This window comes from Mobula birostris, chromosome 22 (genome assembly GCF_030028105.1).
Source record: "Mobula birostris isolate sMobBir1 chromosome 22, sMobBir1.hap1, whole genome shotgun sequence".
In the NCBI taxonomy this organism is placed as follows: Eukaryota; Metazoa; Chordata; class Chondrichthyes; order Myliobatiformes; family Myliobatidae; genus Mobula; species Mobula birostris.
The window spans coordinates 29,330,439-29,357,667 of record NC_092391.1 but is presented as its reverse complement, the minus strand read 5'-3'; positions in this window follow the sequence as shown (position 1 = coordinate 29,357,667).

Here is a 27,229-nt window from a genome sequence, read left to right as displayed (position 1 = left end):
CACACTATCCACAACACCTCCAATCTTTGTGTCATTAGCAAATTTACTAACCCATCCCTCCACTTCTTCATCCAGGTCATTTATAAAAATCACGAAGAGTAGAAGTTGCAGAACAGATTACTGAGGCACACCACTGGTCACCAACCTCCATGCAGAATATGACCCATCTACAACCAGTCTTTGCCTTCTGTGGACAAGCCAGTAGCCTAGGGTACATCTCGTCAGGTCCCAGTGACTTATCCAACTTGGTGCTTTCCAAAAACTCCAGCACATCCTCTTTCTTAATACTATATGCTCAATCTTTTCAGTCCACTGTAAGTCATCCCTCCAATTGCCAAGATCCTTTTCTGTAGTGAATACTGAAGCAAAGTACTCATTAAATACCTCTGCTATCTCCTCCGGTTCCATACACACTTTTCCACTGTCACACTTGATTGGTCCTTTTCTCTCACATCTTATCCTCTTGCTCTTCACATACTTGTAGAATGCCTTGGGGTTTTCTTTAATCCTGCTCACCAAGGCCTTCTCGTGGCTCCTTCTGGCTCTTCTAATTCTAATTTTTAAGCTCCTTCCTGCCAGCCTTATAATCTTCTAGATCTCTATCATTACCTAGTTTTTTGAACCTTTCATAAGCTCTTCTTTTCTTCTTGACTAGATTTATAACAGCCTTTTTACACCACAGTTCCTGTACCCTACCATCCCTTCCCTGTCTCATTGGAACATACCTATACAGAACTCTACGCAAATATCCCCTGAACATTTGCCACATTTCTTCCATACATTTCCCTGAGAACATCTCTTCCCAATTTATGTTTCCAAGTTCCTGCCTGAATACCTCATATTTCCCCTTACTCCAATTAAACGCTTTCCTAACTTGTCTGTTCCTATCCCTCTCCAATGTTATGGTAAGGGAGATAGAATTGTGATCACTATCTCCAAAATGCTCTCCCACTGAGAGATCTGACACCTGACCAGGTTCAGTTCCCAATACCAGATCAAGTACAGTCTCTCCTCTTGTAGGCTTATCTACATATCGTGTCAAGAAACCTTGCTGAACACACCTAACAAACTCCACCCCATCCAAACCCCTCGCTCTAGGGAGATGCCAATCAATATTTGGGAAATTAAAATTTCCCACCACGAAAACCCTGTTATTATTACACCTTTACAGAATCTGTCTCCCTATCTGTACCTCGATGTCCCTGTTACTATTGAGAGGTCTATAAAAAAACACACAGTAGAGTTATTGACCCTTTCCTGTTCCTTACTTCCACCCACAGAGACTCTGTAGACAATCCCTTCATGACTTCCCCCTTTTCTGCAGCAGTGACACTATCTCTGATCAACAGTGACATGCCCCCACCTCTTTTGCTTCCTTCCCTGTCCTTTCTGAAACATCTAAAGCCTGGCACTCAAAGTAACCACTCCTACCCCTGAGCCATCCAAGTCTCTGTAATGGCCACAATGAGCCTTCTAGCTCACCTAAGTCCCTTCTTCAGCTCTATCCTGGTTACATTATATTACTCTCAAAAACTGTCTCTGAAAACTTCTAAAACTTAAGTACTGTATGCTCCCTTCTTCCTCTTGACTAAATGTTCCAACTCTCTAGCTCACATTATCATCACATCTCAGGGCTAACAGTGTAAAAGCATGAGCCAAAATCATTCAATTCCACTTCACATATGTTGTAAGACTTCTTCAAATTTCCATTTCTTTCATCGATGGCAATTATTCACATTTATCAGCTTGCTTTAATTTTCAAATAGGAAGTATGATTTTCCAACACAAATTAAAAACAGATAGATGTTGGAAATACTTAGCAGGTCACTCAGCATCTTTTATGAGAGGAACAGGGTCAAGATTTCCGTCAATGATCTTTTACCAGATGTGTATATTTTGCCAATGGAGGAGAATTTTGTAATTCCACACTAATCAAACTTCTAGCCTAAGGTGTCAGACAGGGTACTTGAGCTGAGGTTAAACTCTATATTTTTTTGTTATTTATATGCGTACCAAAGGTTGACACACAGAAAGGACACAATGATCTACCTTAAATTAATCATAAATAACCCAGGTGTTTCATAACAATAGAGTCAAGGAATCACTTTAAAGAAAACAGATTGATTTTAAAAACATTTCTTGCCAATTATTAGGTAACTGAACCCAAATTTTCCCCAGCTGTTTCCTTCCATAAGTTTTAAAATTTTATTTCATATATTGTTATAAAGAGGGACATCAAAATGGTGGACACTTCTTTCTCACTTCCTCTGATGTGAAGTGAACATACCTAAGGTCCAGAGGTGATACAATCCTGCCGTGTTTGCAGTCAGTTAAACAGAAAGTACTGATTTTAAAGCTCATTTTCTCTGCTATGACTTCATCTACTGAAAATAGAAAATGTGGCACACTCCATTTAAGACCCATCACCAAAATGACACATTTGAGATAAAGGGAGATGATCGCTTCAAGTATTTTTGTAACATACTGAGTAATATTAGCTGACAAAAGGGAAGAATTAGCACATGATCCTTTCATCTCATGAAACAACAGGTGTTCTAAAGTTTACCTCATCCGATTATTGACGTACATGTTTTAGCAAGTGTGACTGGCAACTTTTGCCTTTTAAACTTGTTGAAATTTGTAGGCTAGGATAGCAGCAATTGTGTGCTCAAAACTCTTGTTTTAAATGTTGACATTTAAATTGATAGGCAGGTCCAGCAAATAATATCAGAGATCAAATAAATTTGCAATAGATTTATCCCAGCATTGAAAACATCCGGACCTAGCAACAAACCTAATAGATTGGTTTGTTTCTGCTTTCATGTTGATGGACTGGCAATGAAAGAGTGGCAAGTTAAGGAGAAGACACAAGAGAATACAATTGCTGGAGGCTGGAGTCCCTCCAGCAGGTTGTTGACTGCTCCACTTTAGCGTACATTAGCACATGGTTAAATTACTGGACTATTCAGTAAATTCTGAAATAAACTAGCTATTCTCAGCAATGTTGACTTACTGAGCTGTTGTACCAATCTAAATGGTTCACAGTTACACTTTGGGAGAGGAAGTCTGTAGTCTTGCTTTACTTTCTTACTTATTGCCTGTTACACCGCGGGCTCTTAGGAGAGCAATGAAGGCCCCCCCCCCCCCCCATCTGTCCTGAGCCACTCAGATTTTTCATTGCTGTTTCCATAACAGTTTTGTTTTACCAGTTAGAGTTGTTAGCCCCGAGCAACCCCCAAATCTGGAGGACTGGTGGCCCACTCTTTGACTTGCTGGGCATGGGTGGTCCTACCAAGAGCCAACAAATAAAACCAGGTCATTGAGGCACACAAGCCTCCAAACCCAACGACATGCTTGTGGCCCTCTTGGAGGAGTCTTGATTTGTTCTGAACCTTATGTGTTTCCAAACTGACATAGTTGATTTTTTTGTACCTCTTCCTTTCAGGATCAGTTAAGAATGGACAATAATTCTTAAACTGGCCAGAAATGTCAAGATCCCATGGAAAAAAACGATAAGTGAGTGTGGGTTTTCACTGACTAGTGAAGACAATTTTGGAGACCAGCATTAACAGCAGTTCCCACTGCAACTTAAGAAATGTCTTAATGGACTTCACAGTCACACAAATGACAATAATCTAATTCAAAGGAAGACCTTCTATGAAGATGCCAATAAAGAGGGATTTGAGCCAGCACGCTCCGCCTGTGGGGGGCTGTTGTGGCAACTGAGGATTTCAAATGGACCGAGTGGTCCGGACTATATAAGTATATAGCTGTGTGGTTGTGTTTTTACTAATATTCTATCTATGCTTGTATATGCAAGGACTGGTCCTCAAAGCACTGATTTGCCTAGCGGGTATCAGGCATCAGGGCAAGGACTAGTCCTCAAAGCCATGGTGTTGCCTAGCGGGTGTTAGGGGCCAGTGGACAGATGACAGATACATGGATGGGAGGTGTATGGAGGGATATGGTCCATGTGCAGGTCAGTGGGACTAGGCAGAAAATGGTTCGGCACAGCCAAGAAGGGCCAAAAGGCCTGTTTCTGTGCTGTAGTTTTTCTATGGTTTCTATGATATCAGTGGACTGGGGGTTCTGAACTATATACATGCATATTCTGTGTTGTTGTATTCTTCTAGATAGGTTTGTTGACTTGTAATTATGTTCTATTAAGGCGGGGGGGTTATATGGGAGGCAGGGTTTAAGGGTCAGCACTACATTGTGGGCCGAAGGGCCTGTACTGTGCTGTACTATCCTATGTTCTATGTTCTATGTTCTAAGTGTGGAGACTGAGCATCAAACCACAGCATCGCGGTGGTGGGGGGGGGGCCTCAGGACTCTTATTATGTAATTGTGATTTTGTGTGTGACTGTTGGCAGTGTGTCTTTGCACCGTGGCCCCTTGGTAGCACTGTCTCATTTGGCTCTATTCATGAGTATTGGTTAAGTGCCAATTAAACTTGAATTGAATTGTATTGAAAAGCTTAGTCAAAAAATAGATTTCAACAATGATTTTAAATCTAAAGTATTCCAAATGTTTGAAATAAAAACAACTGAAGGAATGACTAGCAACACTGAGTCACAGGGAGGCAGAAATCCACAAGAAATCTCAATTGAATCATTATAGGGATGGAGACACATATGGTTAGAAAGGTAAAACTGAGAATGGAAAAGTGGTCAATGGTCCCACAGGTGTTGGATGAGGAGGAGTTGCTGGGGAGTGGGTTATAGAAAGCAGTATTCTGGATTAGCAGTCAGAAAGTGGAGGATTTGAGGATATGCAAGTGAACAATGAAATGGTTTTCTGGAAAGACAGACAGAGATACAGGAACAGACGGAACAGCAGGGCTCACAGAGGTAACAGTACGAGCTAACGGTTTAAAATGTTCGTCTGTTTGTCGAGGTAAGTGGATGAGTAGACTTATTTTTCCTTGTTTCATTCGTGTAGAATTAGGTAACATGCCTGCTGGATTAGTGCTTTGTTCAGGGTGTCAGATGTGGGAATCCTGGGAGACCTCCAGCCTCCCTGATGGCCACATATGTGCCAGATGCACCGAGATGCAGCTCCTCAGAGACCGTGTTAGGGATCTGGAGCTGCAGCTTGATGACCTACTGCTTATCAGGGAAAGTGAAGAGGTGATAGACAGGAGCTACAGGGACATAGTTATCCCTAGGCTACAGGGGTCAGAAAACTGGGTGACGGTCATGTCCAGATAGTGGAGAGCACACCTGTGGCTGTCTCCCTCAGCAACAAGTATCTTTTTCTGGATGCTGCTGGATGTAGTCATAGGGGATTCCATAGTCAGTGGAACAGACAGGAGATTCTGTGAGCCTGGTAGAGATACCCCATGGTGTGTTGCCTCCCAGGTGCCAGGGTACGGGATGTCTCGGATCGGGTCCAGAATATTCTGAAGGGAGAGGACGAGCAGCCAGTTGTCTTGGTACATGTTGGTACCAATAACATAGATAGGAGAAGGGAGGAGGTCCTGAAGAGAGATTTCTGGGAGTTAGGAAGGAAGCTGAGAAGCAGGACCTCCAGGGTAATAATCTCGGGATTGCTACCTGTGCCACGTGCTAGCGAGGGCAAGAATAGTAAGATCAGGCAGATGAATGCATGGCTGAGAGTCTGGTGTAGGGGGCAGGGCTTCAGATTCTTGGATCTTTGGGATCTCTTCTGGAGGAAGTATGACTTGTTCAAAATGGACAGGTTACACCTGAACCCGAAGGGGACCAATATCCTGGCAGGAAAGTTTAATAGAGCTGTTAGGGAGCGTTTAAACTAATTTGGCAGGGAGATGGGAACCGGAATGATAGAGCGAAGGAAGGGGAAAACAGAAATAAATGTAAGATAGTGAGCAGTAAAGATGTCAGGAAAGACAGGCAGGTGATGGGGCAAATTTGTAGCCATTGGGATGAGTTGCAGTGCAATAAAGTTGCAGTGCAATCAAAGCAAAAAGTACCAAATACTGGTCTTAAGGTGTTTATATTTAAATGCACGCAGCATAAGGAATAAGGTGAATGATCTTGTCATACAGCTACAGATTGGCAGGTATGATATTGTGGCCATCACTGAAATGTGGCTAAAGAATGCCTGTCTCTGGGAGCTGAAGGTTCACGGATACACGGTGTATCGGAAGGATAGGATGGTAGGCAGAGGGGGAGGCATGGCTTTATTGGTAAGAAATGATATCAAATCATTAGAAAGAGGTGACATAGGATCGGAAGGTGCAGAATCTTTATGGGTTGAGCTAAGAAATCACAGGGGTAAAAGGACCCTGATAGCAGATATATACAGGCCTCCAAACAGCTGCAGTGATGTGGACTACAAATTACAACTTGAAATAGAAAAGGCTTGTCAGAAGGGCAATGTTATGATAATTGTGGGGCATTTTAACATGCGAGCGGATTGGGAAAATTAGGTCGGCACTGGATCTCAAGAGAGAGAATTTGTAAAACATCTGCAAGGTGGCTTTTTAGAACAGCTTGTTGTTGAGCCCACTAGGGGATCAGCTGTACTGGATTGGGAATTGTGTAATGAACCGGAGGTGATTGGAGAGATTGAGGTGAAGGAACCCTTAGGAGGCAGTGATCATAACATGATTGAGGTCACTGTGAAATTTGAAAAAGAGAAGCCGAAATCCGATGTGTCGGTATTTCAGTGGAGTAAAGGAAATTATAGTGGCATGAGAGAGGAACTGGCCAAAGTTGACTGGAAAGGGACACTGGCAGGAAGGACGGCAGAGCAGCAGTGGCTGGAGTTTATACGAGAAGTGAGGAATGTGCAAGACAGGTATATTCCAAAAAAGAAGAAATTTTCGAATGGAAAAAGGATGCAACCATGGCTGACAAGAGAAGTCAAAGCCAAAGTTAAAGCAAAGGAGAAGGCATACAAGGAAGCAAAAATTAGTAGGAAGGCAGAGGATTGGGAAGTTTTTAAAAGCTTACAAAAGGAAACTAAGAAGGTCATTAAGAAGGAAAAGATTAACTATGAAAGGAAGCTAGCAAATAATATCAAAGAGGATACTAAAAACTTTTTCAAGTATATAAAGAATAAGAGACAGGTGAGAGTAGATATAGGACCGATAGAAAATAATGCTGGAGAAATTGTAATGGGAGATAAGGAGATGGCGGAGGAACTGAACGAGTATTTTGCATCAGTCTTCACTGAGGAAGGCATCAGTAGCATACCAGACACTCAAGGGTGGCAGGGAAGAGAAGTGTGCACAGTCACAATTACGACAGAGAAAGTACCCGGAAGCTGAATAGTCTAAAGGTAGATAAATCTCCCGGACCAGATGGAATGCATCCGCGTGTTCTGAAGGAAGTAGCTGTGGAGATTGCGAAGGCATTAGCGATGATCTTTCAAAAGTCGATAGATTCTGGCATGGTTCCGGAGGACTGGAAGATTGCAAATGTCACTCCGCTATTTAAAAAGGGGGCAAGGAAGCAAAAAGGAAATTATAGACCTGTTAGCTTGACTGCGGTGGTTGGGAAGTTGTTGGAGTCAATTGTCAAGGATGAGGTTACAGAGTACCTGGAGGCATATGACCAGATAGACAGAACTCAGCATGGTTACCTTGAAGGAAAATCCTGCCTGACAAACCTATTACAATTTTTAGAGGAAATTACAAGTAGGCTAGACAAGGGAGATGCAGTGGATGTTGTAAATTTGGATTTTCAGAAGGCCTTTGACAAGGAGCCACACATGAGGCTGCTTAACAAGATAAGAGCCCATGGAATTACAGGAAAGTTACATACGTGTATAGGGCGTTGGCTGATTGGCAGGAAACAGAGAGTGGGAATAAAGAGATCCTATTCTGGTTGACTGCCAGTTACCAGTGGTGTTCCACAGGGGTCCGTGTTGGGGCCGTTTCTTTTTACGTTGTACATCAACAATTTGGATTATGGAATAGATAGCTTTGTGGCTAAGTTTGCTGATGACACGAAGATAGGTGGAGGGGCCGGTAGTGCTGAGGAAACGGAGAGTCTGCAGAGAGACTTGGATAGATTGGAAGAATGGGCAAAGAAGTGGGAAATGAAATACAATGTTGGAAAGTGTATGGTTATGCAGAAGAAATAAATGGGCAGACTATTATTTAAATGGGGAGAGAATTCAAAATTCTGAGATGCAACGGGACTTGGGAGTCCTCGTGCAGTATACCCTTAAGGTTAACCTCCAGGTTGAGTCAGTGGTGAAGAAGGCGAATGCAATGGTGGTATTCATTCCTAGAGGAATAGAGTATAGGAGCAGGGATGTGATGTTGAGGCTATATAAGGCACTGGTAAGACCTCACTTGGAGTACTGTGGGCAGTTTTGGGCTCCTTATTTAAGAAAAGATGTGCTGACATTAGAGAGGGTACAGAGAAGATTCACTAGAATGATTCCGGGAATGAGAAGGTTAACATATGAAGAATGTTTGTCCGCTCTTGTACTGTACTCCTTGTAGTTTAGAAGAATGATGGGGGACCTCATAAAAACATTTTGAATGTTGAAAGGCATGGACAAAGTGGATGTGGCAAAGTTGTTTCCCCTGATGGGGGAGCCTAGTACGAGGGGGCATGACTTAAGGATTGAAGGGTGCCCATTCAGAACAGTGATGCGAAGAAATTCTTTTAGCCAGAGGGTGGTGAATCTATGGAATTTGTTGCGAAGGGCGGCAGTGAAGGCCAAGTCATTGGGTGTACTTAAGGCAGAGATTGATAGGTATCTGAGTAGCCAGGGCATCAAAGGTTATGGTGAGAAGGCGGGGGAGTGGGACTAAATGGGAGAATGGATCAGCTCATGATAAAATGGAGGAGCAGACTCGATGGGCCGACTAGCTGACTTCTGCTCCTTTGTCTTATGGTCTTATGGTCTTAAATGACAAGGACAGAAATGAGTATTTCTGCAATAGAAGGGTTGGTGCAGAAATGTGTAAGAGGGTAGAGTACTGATGAGAGGAATATGTGGCTGAAAGGTCTGCTGAGGATCAGATGGGATGCTAAGACTGCAAAGCCTATAGTTCTGACTGTGAGAATGGTAGGCGAGTGAATGAAGGGGAAAGAAAAGCAATTAGAGAGGTTTCAATTGCTTCTATGAGAGAATGACCAGGGTTTTTAGGAAACAAGCAGGTAGGAAGGGATTTGAATATAAAGGTGAAGATGGTAGTGCTGTCAGTCATCACCATCATGATGGATGAGTGAAATTTTGTGGGAAATTGGATACAGGAAGCAAGATTCTGGATGATTTCTAGTGTTTTGGAGAGGAAAAGGGGTCATTATAACGACTTTGAAAGAAGGATGACAATGGCAGAGGAGTCTGATCTGTTTAAGCTGAGACCGAGTGTAGGGTCAAGAGCAGAGCTGAGTGAAGAAGAAATTTCTTGGCATAGAGGGCTACAAGGCTTTAGATTTTTCTATTTCAGAGAACTGGAGATGCTTAGCCAGTCAGCGTGTTCAAATCTGAAATCAATAGATCACTGGATATGAAAGGTAAAACCGTGATCAGAATTCATACGGGGAAGTGGAACTGAGGCATAGAATGAACAGTGAAGCATGTCTTTAAAGGTCCACTCCTGTTTGTGTCTCCTTGTTGTTAAATCAACTATGTTAGCAGAAACTCATGTGAGAGTTTAATTTCTTTTAAACCAAAGGCTATTTTAGATAAATAGAGAAGGGTGAGGTCTTTCTTTTGGCACAGATTAAAGCACTTCACGTTGTGATGACAACAGACTTGCTTTAGAATAAATCACCTAGATTGATCCCAGATGAAAGTGCTTTTACAATACTAGATCCAGTCCATATCCTGCTGTTTTAATTAATAGTCATCCGCTGCAAGTTTGCACTTCAAAGAAATATCTACTGTGATACTACATTCCAACAATTGGCTGGCAAAAAAGACTCAGAAAACCAAAAAAGCTGCCCTGCCTCTGGAAGAAATTTAAAAGAAGAAACTCTAGGCCGTAATTGCCAAATTCCCTGATTGGCCTTGTCAGGTTGCAACAGAACATAAAGAATTGAAGTCTTTTACTATTCTATAGTGATACCATGTCACAATGTCTCATTTTAAAATCTGCACAGGTGAATAGCTAATCTTAGAGCATCACTTCTGGTGTTATATTGTGACATATTAATAATTTGTTTCAAAAATAAAGAGCTGTCCATCCAAGTTTGCAGGTGACGTGAATTATGAGGGAGTACAATTTGTGTGGATGGGAGCAGGAATGTCAAAGTGATATATTCAGACTAAGTGGGTAAAATTATTGCAGACGGATGCTAACATTAGGAAGGATGAGATCATCCAGTCTGGAGCTAAGATGAATTGGAATACCTTTTTAAAGCCAGTACATTGAAGAAAGTCAATCTGGCAAAGTCACTGGAGTCTGTGCACACTTATAGAAAGTTATCAAATAGGCAAACAGAATGCAGTATTTTGTGTCGATTGTCACTGGTCAATAAAGGACAGGAAGTCATGTCAGAGTTATATACAGCTTTGGATGGATTCTATCTGGGGTATACTTTTGGTTTCAGGTACCATATTGGCTGTGGAAGGGATATGATCTATATTAATGATTTTAATGAAGGTTTGGGTGTACTGTAGACAAATGTGCTAGAAGTGTAAAGAAGGATAGGAAAGCAAGTTGTTAAGAGTGCATAGACTCTGCAAAATATTACAGAGAGGTATCATCTAGAAGTTAAGTTAAAATATAAGGCATCAAATTTAGTATAAAGAAAGAAAAACAATATATTGTTTTAATGTAGCAAATTTGCAGAATGCTGTGAAAGGGCAATCTCTTCAGAGGGATGTCTTCGCATATAAAATACAGAAAGGTAGCATGCAGTAAGTACTAGGAAGGCAAGGAGAATATAGGCAGGTATTGTGCGAGGGATTGATTACAAGCTAGTAACTCTTGCTACAACTGTTACATCTTTCCATGCAGCAAGACAATGGACAAGGGATGTCGGGTGACTAGGGAGACACTCAACTCATACTTCACTGAACTGACGTTGCTTGTTCCGAATTGTACCTTCAGGGACTATGGCACAATTGAATACAGAATTTGAAATGCTAGATGTCCGCTGGGGGAAACAGGCCTGGCAAAGTGTGTCACATTCTGTAGAATCCCAACTGTCTTTCTGCTCGAAAGTGGACAAGTCATGCAGTCACAGAAAAGCAGAGAAGAAAAGCATAGCAACTGCTGAAAGTGTGTAAATATTATAACATTATGAATAAGTAAAAGAAAAATGCTCAGCTTAAAGAAAGGAATACTTTATTTATTGAAATACAGTGCCCTTCCAGCCCTTACAGCTGCACTGCCCAACAACCCCCTGATTTAACGCTAGCCTAATCACAGGACAATTTACAATGACCAATTAGCCTACCAACCAGAGTGTAGGAGGAAACTGAAGCAGTCACAGGGAAAACATACAAACTCCTTACAGGGAGAAACGGGAATTGAACCCAGGTCGCTGGTACTGTAAAGCACTGTGCCACCCTATAATCACAAATGACAAAAAAGAAGATTCAATTTTCATCTTAGAGCAAAGCAATGAAGACAAGTCACAAGAAGAAGGAAACTAGTGAGAGACAATGCCAGTTCACAATGCTGCACATGTGGACTACAAACCTCGTGAGATGTGGAGAAGCTGATCAGGAGATCAAATTAGTAACAATGAACAGCGGACAGTGAGACAGATGAACAGAGTAGAGGAGGCCAAATAAACAGTACAGATCACTGCTACCTTGGAAGGGACAGTCCTAAATAGACAATAGTGCAAAATATAACACCACTCCAAAGAAGTTTGCAAGGATTTGCAAAGACGTTTGCTTGAAGAGACAAAACAAGCAATAACAATGTACAACTACATTACCATAGAACCATAAGAAAATGGAAGATGAAGTAAAAAAAATGAAACAAAGAAAGAAATCAAAGCAGAGTTGGTTGTGCTTATAGAAGTGATGTGCCAATCTTGAGTAACGGCTGTTTGAGGAGAGCTTGCCAATCACTGCACTGGCCAGACATGAAAGCAGAAGAGAAGAATTTCACTCAAAAATGTGTTGTGAGTGATCTAAGGGAAATCTTCACCAGCCAAAACATCTCGTAGATGGTGTGCTCAAGTTTATGTTTATGTTACTGGATTGGAAACGTGTTGAATATTTTATACAGAAAACAGATTAAATTGCAAGGAATTTAATGTATGCAGACTCATTTGGGTTTTCAAGAACACTAGGAGATGGGTCTTTCACATGTATCGAGAGGTCAAAATGAACAACTATGAAAGGAAATATGCAAAAATTTTGGATAATTTCAAAATTAAAGAGTAACAGAGAAAAGACCATCTAAGTGGTGCATGTACCTGCAAGAATGATCAAGTCCATGAATGCAAAGGCATGGATCCATTCAGTGCTTTACTTCAGGAAGACTAATCGTATCATCAAGGATGTTTGCCACCCTGGCCATTCCCTTTTCTACCTCCTGGGAGAAGATATAGGTGCTTGAAAACCCAGATGACCAGACTGAAAGGCAGCATCTTCTGCCCTGCCATCAACTTCTGAATCAATCATCTTTTTCACATCCTCTTCCCAGTGGTGCTGCCACATTCTCAGATAATATATACAGTGGATTCTGGTTAATTGGGACACATCAGAATGTGTACATTTTGGCCCAATTATGCAGTTGCCCTAATTAGCCGAAGTTTCATGGAAACAGCTAAAAAAGGTATAAAAAGACAAACTATCATTTAACTAAGTAACAAGTTACATACTTAAGTGAAATACAGAACAAATTAGAACACTATCAATATTTCTACAGTACTATAAAACTGTGTCTTAGTTCGTAATAGTTTTTGATGGAGGAATTAATCCAGTGGCACATACTTTTGATTGAATGTAAATGAACAAAATCAGTGCAAGAACATAATGGAGATAATGAACTGTCTTCGTACATTGCCGTTGACAATTGCAGCCTCCAAATCTTCACTTTCATTGCAACATTCAAGATGATTGTTGATAACGTTCAAATTCTTCATAGGTCCTAACTTGTTGAAGTAGTGAAATTGTTTCATTTTCACTCCCAGCCAATTCTGGCATCACCAAGCCTGAATGCTCAAAACCACAGTGAGCAACGTGGTTCTGAGTTGTCTTACTGCTCATTTCTCGCCAACTGCCAGTGACAAAAATCACTGCTTTTGAGCACAAGCACAAACAACTGATTTTATCTGAAAGCTGTTCACTCTAAGTCTGATGCTGGTTATAAACTATTTGGCAACAGCCTCCTGCCCCAATTAAGCAGCATAATGTCCCAAATAAACAAAGGCAATCCCAGTTACTTTGCCGATCATTTTCCTTTCTTTAAGAGTTGTTCCAAATAAGCAGCTGCCCAATTAACAGGAGTCCACTGTTTATTAATATATATTATCTCTCAAATATTTCATTACTGACTATTTTAGCATTTCTTTTTGGGTTTACTCCAGATCTGCTCTACTGTCTTGGAACCATTCTGCTGTTTTGTACTCAGCCCTGTATTTTTTGTTGTATTTATTATCACCGTGCATATTTTGTTTCACATGAGCAAGGAATCTCATTGCACCCTGGTGAACATGACAATAAATTAATCTGGATCTGAATCTGAATCTGAGAAGGAACAGGAGGCAAGAGTTTTTCTCGCACACATTACAATAGAAAGAATCTGATGTCCTGGCTCCGTCTTCTGTTTGTGCAAAGGATGTGGATGTGGTAATAAGGGAAGTTTATTTTCTGTAGGAGTACGGATGGTAGGCAATGCCAAGAATATCCAAATAGATAATTCCCAACTGCTTCAGCTGGCAATATGAAGCATTTATTCTTTTTCTGCAGAAGGATACTTGAGTGAGTGAATCTGGGCAAATCCATGGATATCCATGACTCTTTTAGATGACAGTCAACCATATTACCTCCCACTTGACAGACTTTGAAGCAATACTTTAAATTTACAGTCTCCAGATCTGTGAGCAGAAGATTTATGATGGAGAGCGCCATCCGTATGAACCTCTGAAGGTCATGGTTAAAAAAATAAATTATCCATATGGTAGAACCAATGCTTGACCAGTTTAAATACTGGGCCAGACTGCAAAGGTCAAATACGAGTCGAATCGAGGGCCCAGGCATGAGAGTGTATCGAGGAGGCAGGACCCAGGTCAGAAAGTGAGGAATGACCTGCAGATTGGCCAATTTAAGCACAGGGCCAGATTGAAAACCTCAGGGTGTCAAAGCTGGAAGAGACTGACGAGCCAGTGTTCATCTCACTGCTTGTGAGGTTTACTCATCCCTGAGCTGAACTGAGGCTGTAGCCTGCAACTAACAGTCCTCTGGACTGGCTGCAGTGTGGACTGGCTGCAGTGTGGACTGTCTTTGTGGTTGTGAACTCACTTTCGTGAACTTCAGTTCTGAGTGTTATTTACTTATTTTTATTGTTCGCGTGATTTGGGTTTTCTCTGCACATTGGGTTTTTGACAGTCTTCTTTTTTTTTACGGGTTCTATTGGGTTTCTTTGTGTTGTGGCTGCCTGTAAGGGGACAGAACTCAAGGTTGCATATACAATATACATACTTTGATAATAAATGTACTTTGAACTTTGAAAAAATAAAAAAAAATGTGGTGTTAGTGTTTCCAGATTCCATACAAACACAGGATCATGTAGTTTCATTGAAAATGTGATATGACGTTAATGTTAATCGAGCAATAATTTAGGATGTGATAAAGATAGATTTCTGCAGAGTTGATGAGTTCTCTAAGCTTCGAAATTAAGTTACATTCCTTTTGAACATGGACATAATGGATGTGTTCATGTGTATTATAATAGATAATCACAGTATCTACTGTACTTGACATTGTGGAAGTTCATTCAGGTGCTTCCAGTCCATAAGGACAAAGTTAAGTCCTACGTGGGCAATTACCACTCCAGCAGTCTGCTATCAACCATCAGCAAGGAGTGGGAAAATGGCATTTATGGTGGATCCAGGCAACGTTGACTCACCATTAACCTGCTCACTGGTCATCAATTCAGATTCATTTAAAACACTTCGCTCCTGAAAATATTCGAGCCTTGGTCTAAACCTGGATCAAAAAGTTGGATTCCGGAGATAACACAGGAATGAATACCTTTGCAGTATTTAACCAGGTGAACATCCAGCATGCCTTCTAAAATTGAAATAAATTCAAATCAGTGAAAGAACTCGCAGGATGCTTGTGGATGTTGGAGATTAGCTAGTTCATCTTTAGGATAACACCAGTGTTCTGTTCAATTTCCACTTCTACAGAAAATAAAGAAATCTATGCCAAAGGTGGGAAGCCCATTCAGCAATCAAACACAGGCAGATGTGTGAGAAGAAATACTCAAATCTCACAAGTGCCCAGGCAGTGAGCAAGTCCAACAGTGGTCTTTACTGACCTCTCCATGACCTTCAGTGCTATCACTGTCTGACTACCCACCCTCAACATTTTGTGGTTACAAAAGCTGAATTGAGACCAGCCAAATAAAAAGGAGAATCTACAAGATTGAGTCCGTGTCTGTCTGTTCTCTGGTGACTGACTCATCTCCTGAGTCCATAAAGCCTTTCCCTCATCTGCAAGGTACAGCCAGGAGTGTGATCCAGTATCTTCCATTTGCCTAGATGACTCAAGAATCTTGATACCATTAGGAACAAAAAGAATATACATTTTAATGTTATTATTAAAATTAAAAATGTATTAAAATGTTATTATTAAATTTATTAATAATTTTATTATTAAAATGTATTTTTCATTTAAAATTCATCTATACGTTGCATTGCAACAATTTGGGAAAGTATCTGCAACAGCATCTTTCTAACTCAGAACCTCCAGCAGCTAGAATGATGTTCAGCAAGGTCATGAGGGTACTGCCACATGTCATTCTCATTAGAGCCATGTAAACATTCTTCATAACTGGGTCTAAGCCTCTGAGTTCCCAACTGGTGGAATGCTCAGACGTAACTGGAGTTAGGCACTAAATGAGGCAATACCTATTCCCACGAGTGACTGAAAGCAATGATAGCAATTCCATAGAGATGGTATTGTTATTCTTCTCCACACCTTGTGGCACACCAGAGAGCAACCTTGCTATTTCTTTAGCATTTTGTCTGACACTCAACAGGCATGCAAGGAACCAGCAGGGTTCGAACCCAGGCCCACTCGCCTCAAAGTCCTGCGCTGATACCACCAGCCGGCTAATGGAGATGGTATGACAGGACATCAGTTCAAGTGAATAGAAGATATCATGTTATAAAAGCAATGAATAAAAATATTGCACTTCACGTGGAATATTCTGAAAATATGTGAGTATATATAAAATGATTAGTTGCCACAATTTACTTGTTGTTCAAATTCTTGTTAAGTAGAAGACTTTTCTTAGGACAATACTCAGCACAGTCTTGAACCACGCTTCCCATTTAGTCCATTGCACAGATTCTCAATATTTTTGAGATAATAGATCACAAAAAATACATACAGGGAGAGATGAGAAGCAAGATGCAGTTTCATTCTTACAGAATGGTGCAAAATCAGCAGAAGTGTAAATTACTCTGAAAAAAATTGCATCAGGAGCTATGCCTTTCAAATTTTTATCTTGTATGAGAACTTCAAATCCATGGAGTCCCATCAGTCAATCATATCAAATAAGTTACATAACTCCCAAAATCACTTCTGAAGCATTTTTAATGGTATCAAACTGCTTATGTACATAAATTGGCAACCTATAGGTATCTAGCATTTGTTGCTAACTCTTTAAGGTGGATATTTTTTAAAATAAATAGACATTGTTGATATTCCTCTTTATAAATAAAGTTTCTGCCTCCATTCAGAGGAAATTCTGTTTCTAGAGCATTAATCATGCAGCTCACCTAGGAAGAGAGAGAGAGAAAATCATTTCACTTTTACTTATATTCCCACTCCACTTTGCTGTGATATACTGTATACCATTTTAATTTTAACTTGTCCTAAAACTGGCACTAAAAGCATTAGTTATACCCTGCAATTTTTGTGAAAGTATATTGCAAAGGCAAAGAGTAATTATCAGAGCAAGCACTTTAAATATTAAGCAGTAAGATCTAGATGCGTTTATTTATCACAATGGATTTAATTTTCTCAATATATAAGGAAAGTAAATCTCCCAGATGAATTGCAATGCAAGCAACAGATCAAAAACACAATCAAATCAGAACACGTGGGCATAGTTCAAAGTTCAAAGTATACAGGAGTCCCCCCCTTTCGAACGTTCGCTTTACGAAACCTCACTGTTACAAAAGACCTACATTAGTACCCTGTTTTCACTTTCAGAAGGTGTTTTCACTGTTGCGAAGAAAGGCAGCACGCGATAAAAAATCAGCGCGCGAAAAAATCAGTGCACGATAAAAGGCAGCGTGCGCCCCGAGCAGCCACTCTCCCCAGATTCTCGTCGGCATTGCTTAAACACGTTGCATTGAGCAGCCGCTAGCAAGATAAGTTCTAGGGTGTCAGAAAAGCCTGAGAGAGCTCGTAAGGGTGTTACACTTAGCGTAAAACTAGACATAATTAAGCGTTTCGATCGTGGTGAACAAAGTAAGGACAAAGTGAGTTCGGCTTGTGGAAGCTGACAAAGATGATGTCGAAGAGGTTTTGGCATCCTATGACCAAGATCTGATAGATGAAGAGCTGATGCAATTGGAAGAGGAAAGGATAACAATCGAAACCGAATGCAGAAAGTGAAGCAACTGCGTGAGATTTTCGCTGCAATGATAAAGTACGACTTTAATTTTGAAAGGGTACATAGGTTTAGGGGATATTTGCAGGATGGTTTGAGCGCTTACAAACAGCTGTATGATAGAAAAATGCGCGAGGCTCAGCAGTCAAGCAAGCCTTCCACATCAGCCACAGCAGACGACAAACCTCGACCTTCGACATCAAGGCAGGCAGTCATAGGAGAAGATGAGCTGCCTGCCCTGATCGACGATGAGATGACACCCTCGTGTCCCACCACCCCAACACCCGAGCCCTGGACAGATACTGTACCGATTCGCGGAGAATGCAGCAGTAGCCGGGAGGCACACAGCACATCTTTAAGAAAAAAGCCGAAATAAACATGCTAATTAATTAGGTGCCGCCTAGCACGTAATTGTCGGCCCAGAACAGAGGCGATGCAATCGGCAATCGGCACTGATCTGGGCCGACAATTACGTGCCAGGCTGCACCTAATTAATTAGCATGTTTATTTCGGCTTTTTTCTTAAAGATGCGCTGGGTGCCTCCTGGCTACCGCTGCATTCTTTGTGTTATTTGGCGTGATTTGGTAGGTTATTTTTGGGTCTGCAAATGCTCACAAAATTTTCCCATATAAATAAATGGTAATTGCTTCTTCGCTTTACGACATTTTGGCTTACAAACCATTTCATAGGAACGATTCACCTTCAGATGGCAGGGGAAACCTGTATTTATTATTTAAGTATGTATATGTTACTATAACCACATTGAGATTCATCTTCTTGCAGGGATTTACAGGAAAATATGCAATAGAATTTATGGAAAATTCAACCTAAAAAGACAAAGCTTGACAAGCAACCAATAAGCAAAAGAAGACAAACTGCAAATAAAAGATAAAGATAAATCCAAGAACATGAGTTGCAAATATTTCTTTGAAAGTGAATCTGTAGGCCATAGAATCAGTTCAAAGAGTTGCTAATTGAAATTGTGGAGTAATAACTAATCCTGAATCTGGTAAGGCCTCTGTGCCTCCTGCCCAGTGATACCAACAAGAAGAAGCCATGGCCTGGATGGTGCAACACACATAAAAGTTGCTGGTGAACGCAGCAGGCCAGGCAGCATCTATAGGAAGAGGTGTAGTCGAAGTTACGGGCCGAGACCCTTCATCAGGACTAACTGAAAGCAGAGCTAGTAAGAGATTTGAAAGTGGGAGGGGGAGGGGGAGATCCAAAATGATAGGGGAAGACAGGAGGGGGAGGGATGGAGCTGGACAGTTGATTGGCAAAAGGGATATGACAGGATCATGGGACGGGAGGCCTAGGGAGAAAGAAAGGGGGAGGGGGGAATCCCAGAGGATGAGCAAGGAGTATAGTGAGAGGGACAGAGGGAGAAAAAGAAAGAGAAAAAAAAAATATATATATATATATATACATAATAATACGTAAGTAACATATGGGGTATGAAGAGGAGGTGGGGCATTAACGGAACTTTGAGAAGTCAATGTTTATGCCATCAGGTTGGAGGCTACCCAGACAGAATATAAGGTGTTGTTCCTCCAACTTGAGTGTGACTTCATCTTGACAGTAGAGGAGTCTGTGGATAGATGTATCAGAATGGGAATGGGATGTGGAATGGCCACTGGGAGATCCTGCTTTCTCTGGCGGACAGAGCGTAGGTGTTCAGCGAATGCTTATTCATTAAATGCAATCAAGAATGATATCAAGAGATGTCTCTTTATTAGTGGAATCGAGGGAAGGGAATATAGTGATATCAAAATGTGTTGAGGTCAAATATAACACATAATATTATTGAATAGGTTATCTCTCTAAATGATTTAGAAGCATTGCATATGAGCAAATAAATGGAACATTTCAGAAGTTGTATCTTATACTTTGTCCTCTTCTATTAACTAAAATTGTGGAATTTCATTATCACCTTCATAGAATTAATTATTTGCTTTCTAATCGAACTGGTAATAACTTGACACTAACACAAATGTCACCTTTATGTGGGGTGAAATTTAAAATAAAAATTAACATGCTGACTCAATCCTGCATCACAGGAAAGTTTTGAATTGATACATCTGAGTCAGAATACAATAGTCATTGCAGTCAATGTCACAGAGATGATTTTTTTTGGGATGAATCAGTCTTTACTGATATCATGACCAAGCTTAAATATTGAGATTGGAAGCAATTGAAGTCAAGTCTAGCACAATGATGTCAAACCTCAGATGAGTGATCACAGCACTTTGAGCATCCTTAGATGTCTGCAATATTTAATTGTAAAGGTATCTCTGCATGTAACCACGGTCAAAGTTGCAAAAGTTTAGCTCTGGGATAATAAAGAAAAACATTAAAATAAGCAAGCCTTGTAGACAGGACAATCACACCCTTGATGAGCATGTGACAGCCAAAGGTGTTCCGGTCTGCACCATTGACACTGACTATGCTTTCCATGAAGAACAACCCACATTCAGGCAAATGCCATGTAATTACGGATAAAGGGTGCAGCCTAAGCAAGTACTACTGGTGATAAAAGTAGATGAATGTTTGAACAGGAAGAATTGTCACAAGTATTTGTTAAATAACTTAAACATGAGAGATTCTGCAGATGCTGGAAATCCAAAACAACACACACAAAATACTGGAGGATGACAACAGGTCAGGCAGCATCTCTTCATTTCCATAGATGCTGCCTGACTTGCCGAGTTCCTCCAGCATTTTGTGTGTATTGTTTTGTTAAATATCTGCTCACTGATATCACTAAGCTTTCAGATTAGATTCTTTTTGGGTGTACTGGATCTGTTGGGTGGATGGATGAAGACAGGGGGATTTGGGAGATACCAATATATTCACTTGATGTATTGGCATTTACTCCCGGAAATGGACGACATGACATTTCAAAACAGTGTACTGCATCATAAAGGCAGATACAATGACAATTATACCTTAGTGACAAAGAGCTGATGGGCATGTGAGAGTGAATGAGTTGGCGCTCCATGGGAAATAAATTATTTCCTTACTGCCCATTACACCTGCAGTGGAAGTCCTCCATCTCTGTCTGTCCTGAGTCACCCAGATGAAGAAGGATTCTTCATTGCTGTTTCCATAACAATTTTGTTTGACCAGTTAGAGTTGTTAGCCCTGAGCTGAACCTCTGAACATGGAGGACCGGGGACCATACTTAGTCTGGCCTCTACCCTTTGACCTGTTTGGCATGGGCGACCTGACCAAGAGCCAAAGCATAAAGCCCTGACTCCAGCCAGCACAGCTCTCCAGGTCACTGAGGCACGCAAGCCTCCAAACCCAATGACAAGGTTGTGGACCTCTTCAGGAGAAAATTTATTGGGCTGATATTATTGCTAAGGTGCCGAGCAGCACAGGACCCAACAGGCTAAATAGCCTCATTCTGTGCTTTAACAATTAAGTATTCCCTTTCCATTACAGAAGTAAGGAACAGGAGAAGGAAGAGGTTTTTGAGTCTGCACTGTTATTCATTTAGATTATGGCTAACCTTTAACCTCAGTGCCATGTTTCTACTCATCCCCATATCCCTTGACTCCCTTAATATTCCGTTATTAGTTGGAGTCATTGGGAAACATATGCTTATGTTAGAATGATTTTAATATTTTCAGATGGAAGTATACAATAATCATCAGCCTGACTCACAGCTGCACAATTAAGAATATTAGTCACTTCATAAAAATAGAAAGGCAACATTATATTTTCCAATTGTTATTTAGTCACTGACATTGAGAAAAACTTTAGGGAAAAACAAAAAAGATTTGTACTAATATCTGAAATGCTTAACTTTATAATTGCAACACTTTGTTATTAAAGTGGGATCAACTTGTCAGCTATCTATTTAATGCCAGAGTTAATGCAAAGATCAAGGTACTTATTGAATAGCAAAAAATCTATGAAATCACTAAAATGCTGGTGGATAGCCATGAAAATAAACTGAAATGTTCAGTATTTCATCATCTCATGAAGGACAGTGGTTATCTTACAGTAGTGTTACACTTCATCCAGACTTCTGCAGCAAGATCTGGACACTGCTACTTAGAAAGGGTGCATTAGCCCTGAAGAATGAAACACACAGCTTCAATAGAATCAAAATAGAACCAGGCACAAAAAATAACTTGCATTTTGAGGGAATTTTGTGCCATCTAGAAATTAATTCCTTTGCAAATAGAAAGTTGAAGGGTGAGGATGCGAGATATAATTTTAACTGCTAAAAAGACAATGGAAATTAAAATCACTCTTTAAATACTCTTTCAGAAACACTTTTTCACAGGAAGGAAATATAAATCTGGAATTCTCTCACTAAAGAATTGCTAGATTCTGGGCTGATAGATTTGCCACACAGTGTTATGCAACAGACAGACATAGAGGTGGTTCAAGGGACTGAATAGCTAATTCCAGATTTGCGGTTCTACATCAAATCATAAGATTCCACCTAAAGTCAACGTCAATCAGGCTTTAGATGATCTGAGCAATGGGATCAACGTGCACAAAACAATGCACCCCAAAGTCTCCACCATGGCTTTGGGGGATTTTAACTAGGCCAGTCTGAAAAAAATCACTAAACAATTACCATCAACAGATCACTTGCAATATCAGAGGAAAATGTCCTTAATGCTCCCTCCTGTTGGTTGGCACAAGTTTTCAGAGCCTTACCAGTTACTCCATCAGGACCTTCCGCCTTGCAAGGGTTCACCCTCTTTAAAGACAACCTAACATTGGCCTCCGAGACAATGTCAGATTTAAGTTTACTGATGACACCACTGTTGCTGGCCAAGTCAAAGGTGGTGACAAATCGGCACACAGAAAGGGAGGCTGAGAATCTGGTTGAATGGTGTCTCTCACTTAGCATCAGCAAAACTGAAGAGCTGATTATCAACTACAGGAGAAGGCTGCCGGAGGTCCAAGTGCCAGTCCCCATTAGAGGACTGGTTGCTGAGAGAGTAACCCTGTGAGTTCAATCTGAGAGACCAAAGCAAAGGCTTCCTTCAGGAGGACGAACCTATGGAAAGCATCGGTCACATATCACGTTTTGTTTGCTTTTTGATTCTGTACAGCGAGAGCTCAGGGAAACCGGCATTAAATTCCCTGTATGAGTCCACATACTTGGCGATAATAAAGGGTTCTGATTCTGATTCTGATATGGGGTATCTGGCCGTACTGAAGACCTGCGCTGATCAGCCGGCTGGAGTACTCACTGAGATCTTTAACCTCTCGCTTCAGCACTCTGAAATACCCTTCTGCTTCAAACTAGCTTCAATTATACTGCTGCCTAAGAAGAACATGGCAACCTGCCTCAATGAATATCGTCCAGTAGCACTTACATCCACAGTGATGAATTGTTTTGAGAGGCTGGTGATGAAACATATCAACTCCTGCATGAGGAGTGACTTGAATCCACTCCAATTTGCCTACTGGTAGAACAGGTCCATGGCTGCTGCCATTTCATTGGGTTTTCACTCAACCCTGGAATATCAGGACAGCAAAGATGCATACACCAGGATGCTCGTTATCAATACCATCATCCCTTCAAAACTAATCAATAAGCTTCAAGATGTTGGCCTCAGTTCCTCTCTGTGAAATTGCATTCTGGATTTCCTCACTTACAGACCCTAGTCAGTCAGATTGGCAACAACATCTCCTCCACAATCTCCATCAGCACGGTGAATCACAAGACTGTGAGCTTAGTCCTTTGCTCTACTTGCTTTATATTTATGATGGTGATCTGAGCACAGCTCCAAAACCATATTTAGGCTTGCTAATGTATGCATCTTTGCTGTTGCTAGCCAAATTATAGGTGGCGACGAATCTTACATAGGAGGGAGATTGAAAAATCTGGCTGAATGATGCCACAACAACAACTTCTTACTCAATATCAAAAAGATCAAGGAACTGATTATTGACTACAGGAGAGGGAAACCAGAGGTCCATGAGCCAGTCCTCATCAAAGGATCAGAGGTGGAGAGGTTCAACAACCTTAAATACTTCGGTGTTATCACTTCAGAGGACCTGTGCTGGGCCCAGCACATTAGTGCAATTACGAAGAAATCAGGGCAGTGTGTCTACTTCCTTAGGTGTTTACAAAGATTTGGCATGACATTTAAAACTTCGACACACTTCTATAGATGTGTGGTGGAGATTGGCTATATTACAGCCTGCTATGGAAACACCAATGCCCTCGAATGGAAAATCCTACAAAAAGTAGTGAATATGGCCCAGTCCATCATGAGTAAAGCCTTCCCCGCCATTGAGCACATCTACATGGAGCTTTTTCGCACCATCCCTGTCATGCTCTCTTCTCGCTACTGCCATCAGGAAGAAGGTGCAAGAGCCTCAGGACTCACACCACCAGGTTCAGGAATAGTTATTACTCCTTAACCATCAGGCTCCTGAAGTAGAGGGGATAATTCACTCAATTTCACTTGTCCCATCTCTAAAATGTTCCCGCAGCCAATGTACTCATTTTCAAGGACTCTTCATATTCTCAATATTTATTGCTTATCTGTTTAATATTTCTTTTTCGTTCTTTCTTTTTGTATATGCACAGTTTGTTGTTTTTGTCTGATTAGTAACTGACTGACTTGTGAATTCTCAAACTAGAGAATGTCTGCAGATGTTGGAATCTGAGCAACACACACAAAATGCTGGAGGAACTCAGCAGGTCAGGCAGCATCTATGGAAAAGAGTACAGCCGATGTTTTGGGCCAAGACCTCCAGTACTTTGTGTCACTCGTGCATTCTATAATTTCCTTTAGAATTCACCGTTTATGAAAGGTATATGTTAAAGCTCATACGATTTAGATTTTAAGATCAGTTATAAATGTTCAAAGAAAACATTTGCCAGAATGGCAAATAAATCACAACCTTTGGTTTTTCATCAACAACAAACTTCTAATTCTGGAAACACCATGGAAATTCTGTCAGAACAAGGTCTAAATCATTTCAAGGAGGCAGCTCTCCAATTGTTCTTTCCAAGACCAGCTGAAGTTGATCAACGTAATTGGTTCACACGACTTGAACCACTAGCCTCCAAGCCTCAAAGTCAACTTAAACGTGAATTAGATCCCTTGATGCAATCTTCCTCCTAAAGCACTGGCTCATAGTTGATGGAAGAGAGCCAGCTCAGAGCAGGACCTTTCTGACTAGAAAGTTCTGCCACCCCAAAAATGCAAGCAAAGAAGATTAAGTTTCATTCTTGTGTTGTCATGTCAAGAATGTCTGTGTATTCAAAAACACAAAAAACTGATTATAATGCTATTAATATTATATTTTATGAATACTAATCATTACAGTAAATTATAATATTAATACAATTATAATAAATTGTTTTGTGTTCAATTATTATTTAATATATTAATTATAAATTAGAATTATGAATACCATGAATATTTATTGTTTAAAATAATAAATTAAATAACAATAAATATTATTTTATATAATATTTACACACATAATTGAATACCGTACATATAGATCGACTGAATGGCTGGAAGAAAGGAAGTTATCTTGTTCCTGTCTTTCTATTTGTGATTCCTTTCTGGGCTCAGCTGGACTTCATCCAGCATAGCCTAGATGATTTTCAGCAGACAGAATGTCATGCCTGTTTTGGGAATCTGTGGACATTTGTGCATCCCTGTTGCCCTTCATGTGGAGTCCTGTGCTGGGGAGCACTAATCAGATGAATGGAAAAGTAAGGCTTTGGCCTTTACTCCTGAGTTCTGAACATCCATCCAGTTATCTAAGTAGATGGTAGTAATATGAAGAAAAACTCTTGGCTTTTAAATGTAAGGTCTGGTCCAATATGTAAGTTGAATTTTTAGGACCTAAACACAGTTCCCATTCTCTAGCACAATGCCAAATGGAATTCTTTGTAAAATATTCCTCCAGAGCTCATTTGTTCTAATCAGACACCAAACACCAGCAACTCTGGGCAGTTGATACAATCAAATAATGTCTATAAATTACAATTTCCAGCCAAACATTTTAATATATTCCAAACTATTAAACCCGATATGAAACACTTGAACTCTATGTAAATAGTTTAATAAATCACTATATACTCTAAGGCAAAATAGCCAGTAAGCAAATTCGCCATACTTTTGAAAGGGAATTTTTAATGTAATATATTATGTCCATCAAACATCATAATCCACTCAAAAATGCCCCGGTTAAAAAGATTGAAGGTCAAAACCTAGAATAAATTATCCTTGATTTTTTTCAAGTTTCACAAAAATCAGGTTTTACTCACTGGTATCCTAATTACTTATGGTCCATTTTATATTGCCTGGATGCTTTATGTTCTTTGAAATCCTGAAAGTCAAAAGATGATCTTTTTTTCCAGCATCCTCCCTGTAGAGATATTATAAAATTATTATGACATCAATTTTTGAGTAAAATGTGATGCTAATGATTCTCACACGTTTCTTTTCCTACTACATTCTGAAGTGATGGTTCCCAATATTTTCTCTGCTTAATTTAATCCTTAAAATACTAAATCAAAGCTCACTAAAAAGGGATTTATAGTGATATTTCACCAGCTATTTAATGATTAGACTCCTGGTCCCTGCCAGTTCAATTTGTATCTCACTGAAATCTTTATGTTTCAAATGGTGGTGGATTTGAAGCAATCAACACTTAATATATAAATGGCTGTTAATGCTGGGGGAATATGTGGCTCTTAGCCATACATTTACTACCTAGAAAACCTTAGCAAAGTTATGCAAGGAATGTTCCTTCAAAGGGTATTTAAACATTTAGGGATAAAGTAATATCTTTTGCATTTTATTGCAGAATTACAAGGTAGATATGAAAAAGTCAGCCAATTCTATTCGTCTTCCCTTATCCATCTAGCAGCATGAAGAGGTTTCTCCACTTAGTGATATATGATGGAAAGTAAACAGGATTTCTTTTGATAGATGAGATGCTTTCAGAAGTTTCTAATGGACCAAATCTTGCAAAATTATTTTCTGTTCTGATACAGGATAAATAAAAAGTGACATTTAGAAAGTCTTATCATAAGTGCAATTTCATTCAATGTCTGTTCATGGTAAGTTCAGTTCTAAAAGCATTTGCCCTTCACAAATGTTGCCTGAGTCAATGACATCTATTCATCACACCAGCTACAATTCACAAACTCATACGATGTTGGTACATTTGCAGGCAGGTGCTTACCTCTGTAATTCTTACATTCAAGCATTTGAAAACTGAGCCAAATTTAAATGCTAAGTTAACAACGTTGGTATATTCACTCATATTGGATTGAAACCATACTTTCTTTTCATTTACCCATGAGATATCATATATGCCCACATTTACAGAAAAATTATATTACATTCAAAAGTACCAATATTAAAAATGCATGCCTGTGGATGTCTTGGTATAGAACTTTTCCTTCAATTTTCTGTTTAGCTGACCTGGTTTTTATTCCTATTAATAGCATCACCTAAAAGCAAATTAAGATGCTACCATTGTCTTGTCCGCTGCAAACTCAGTCTCCATTTC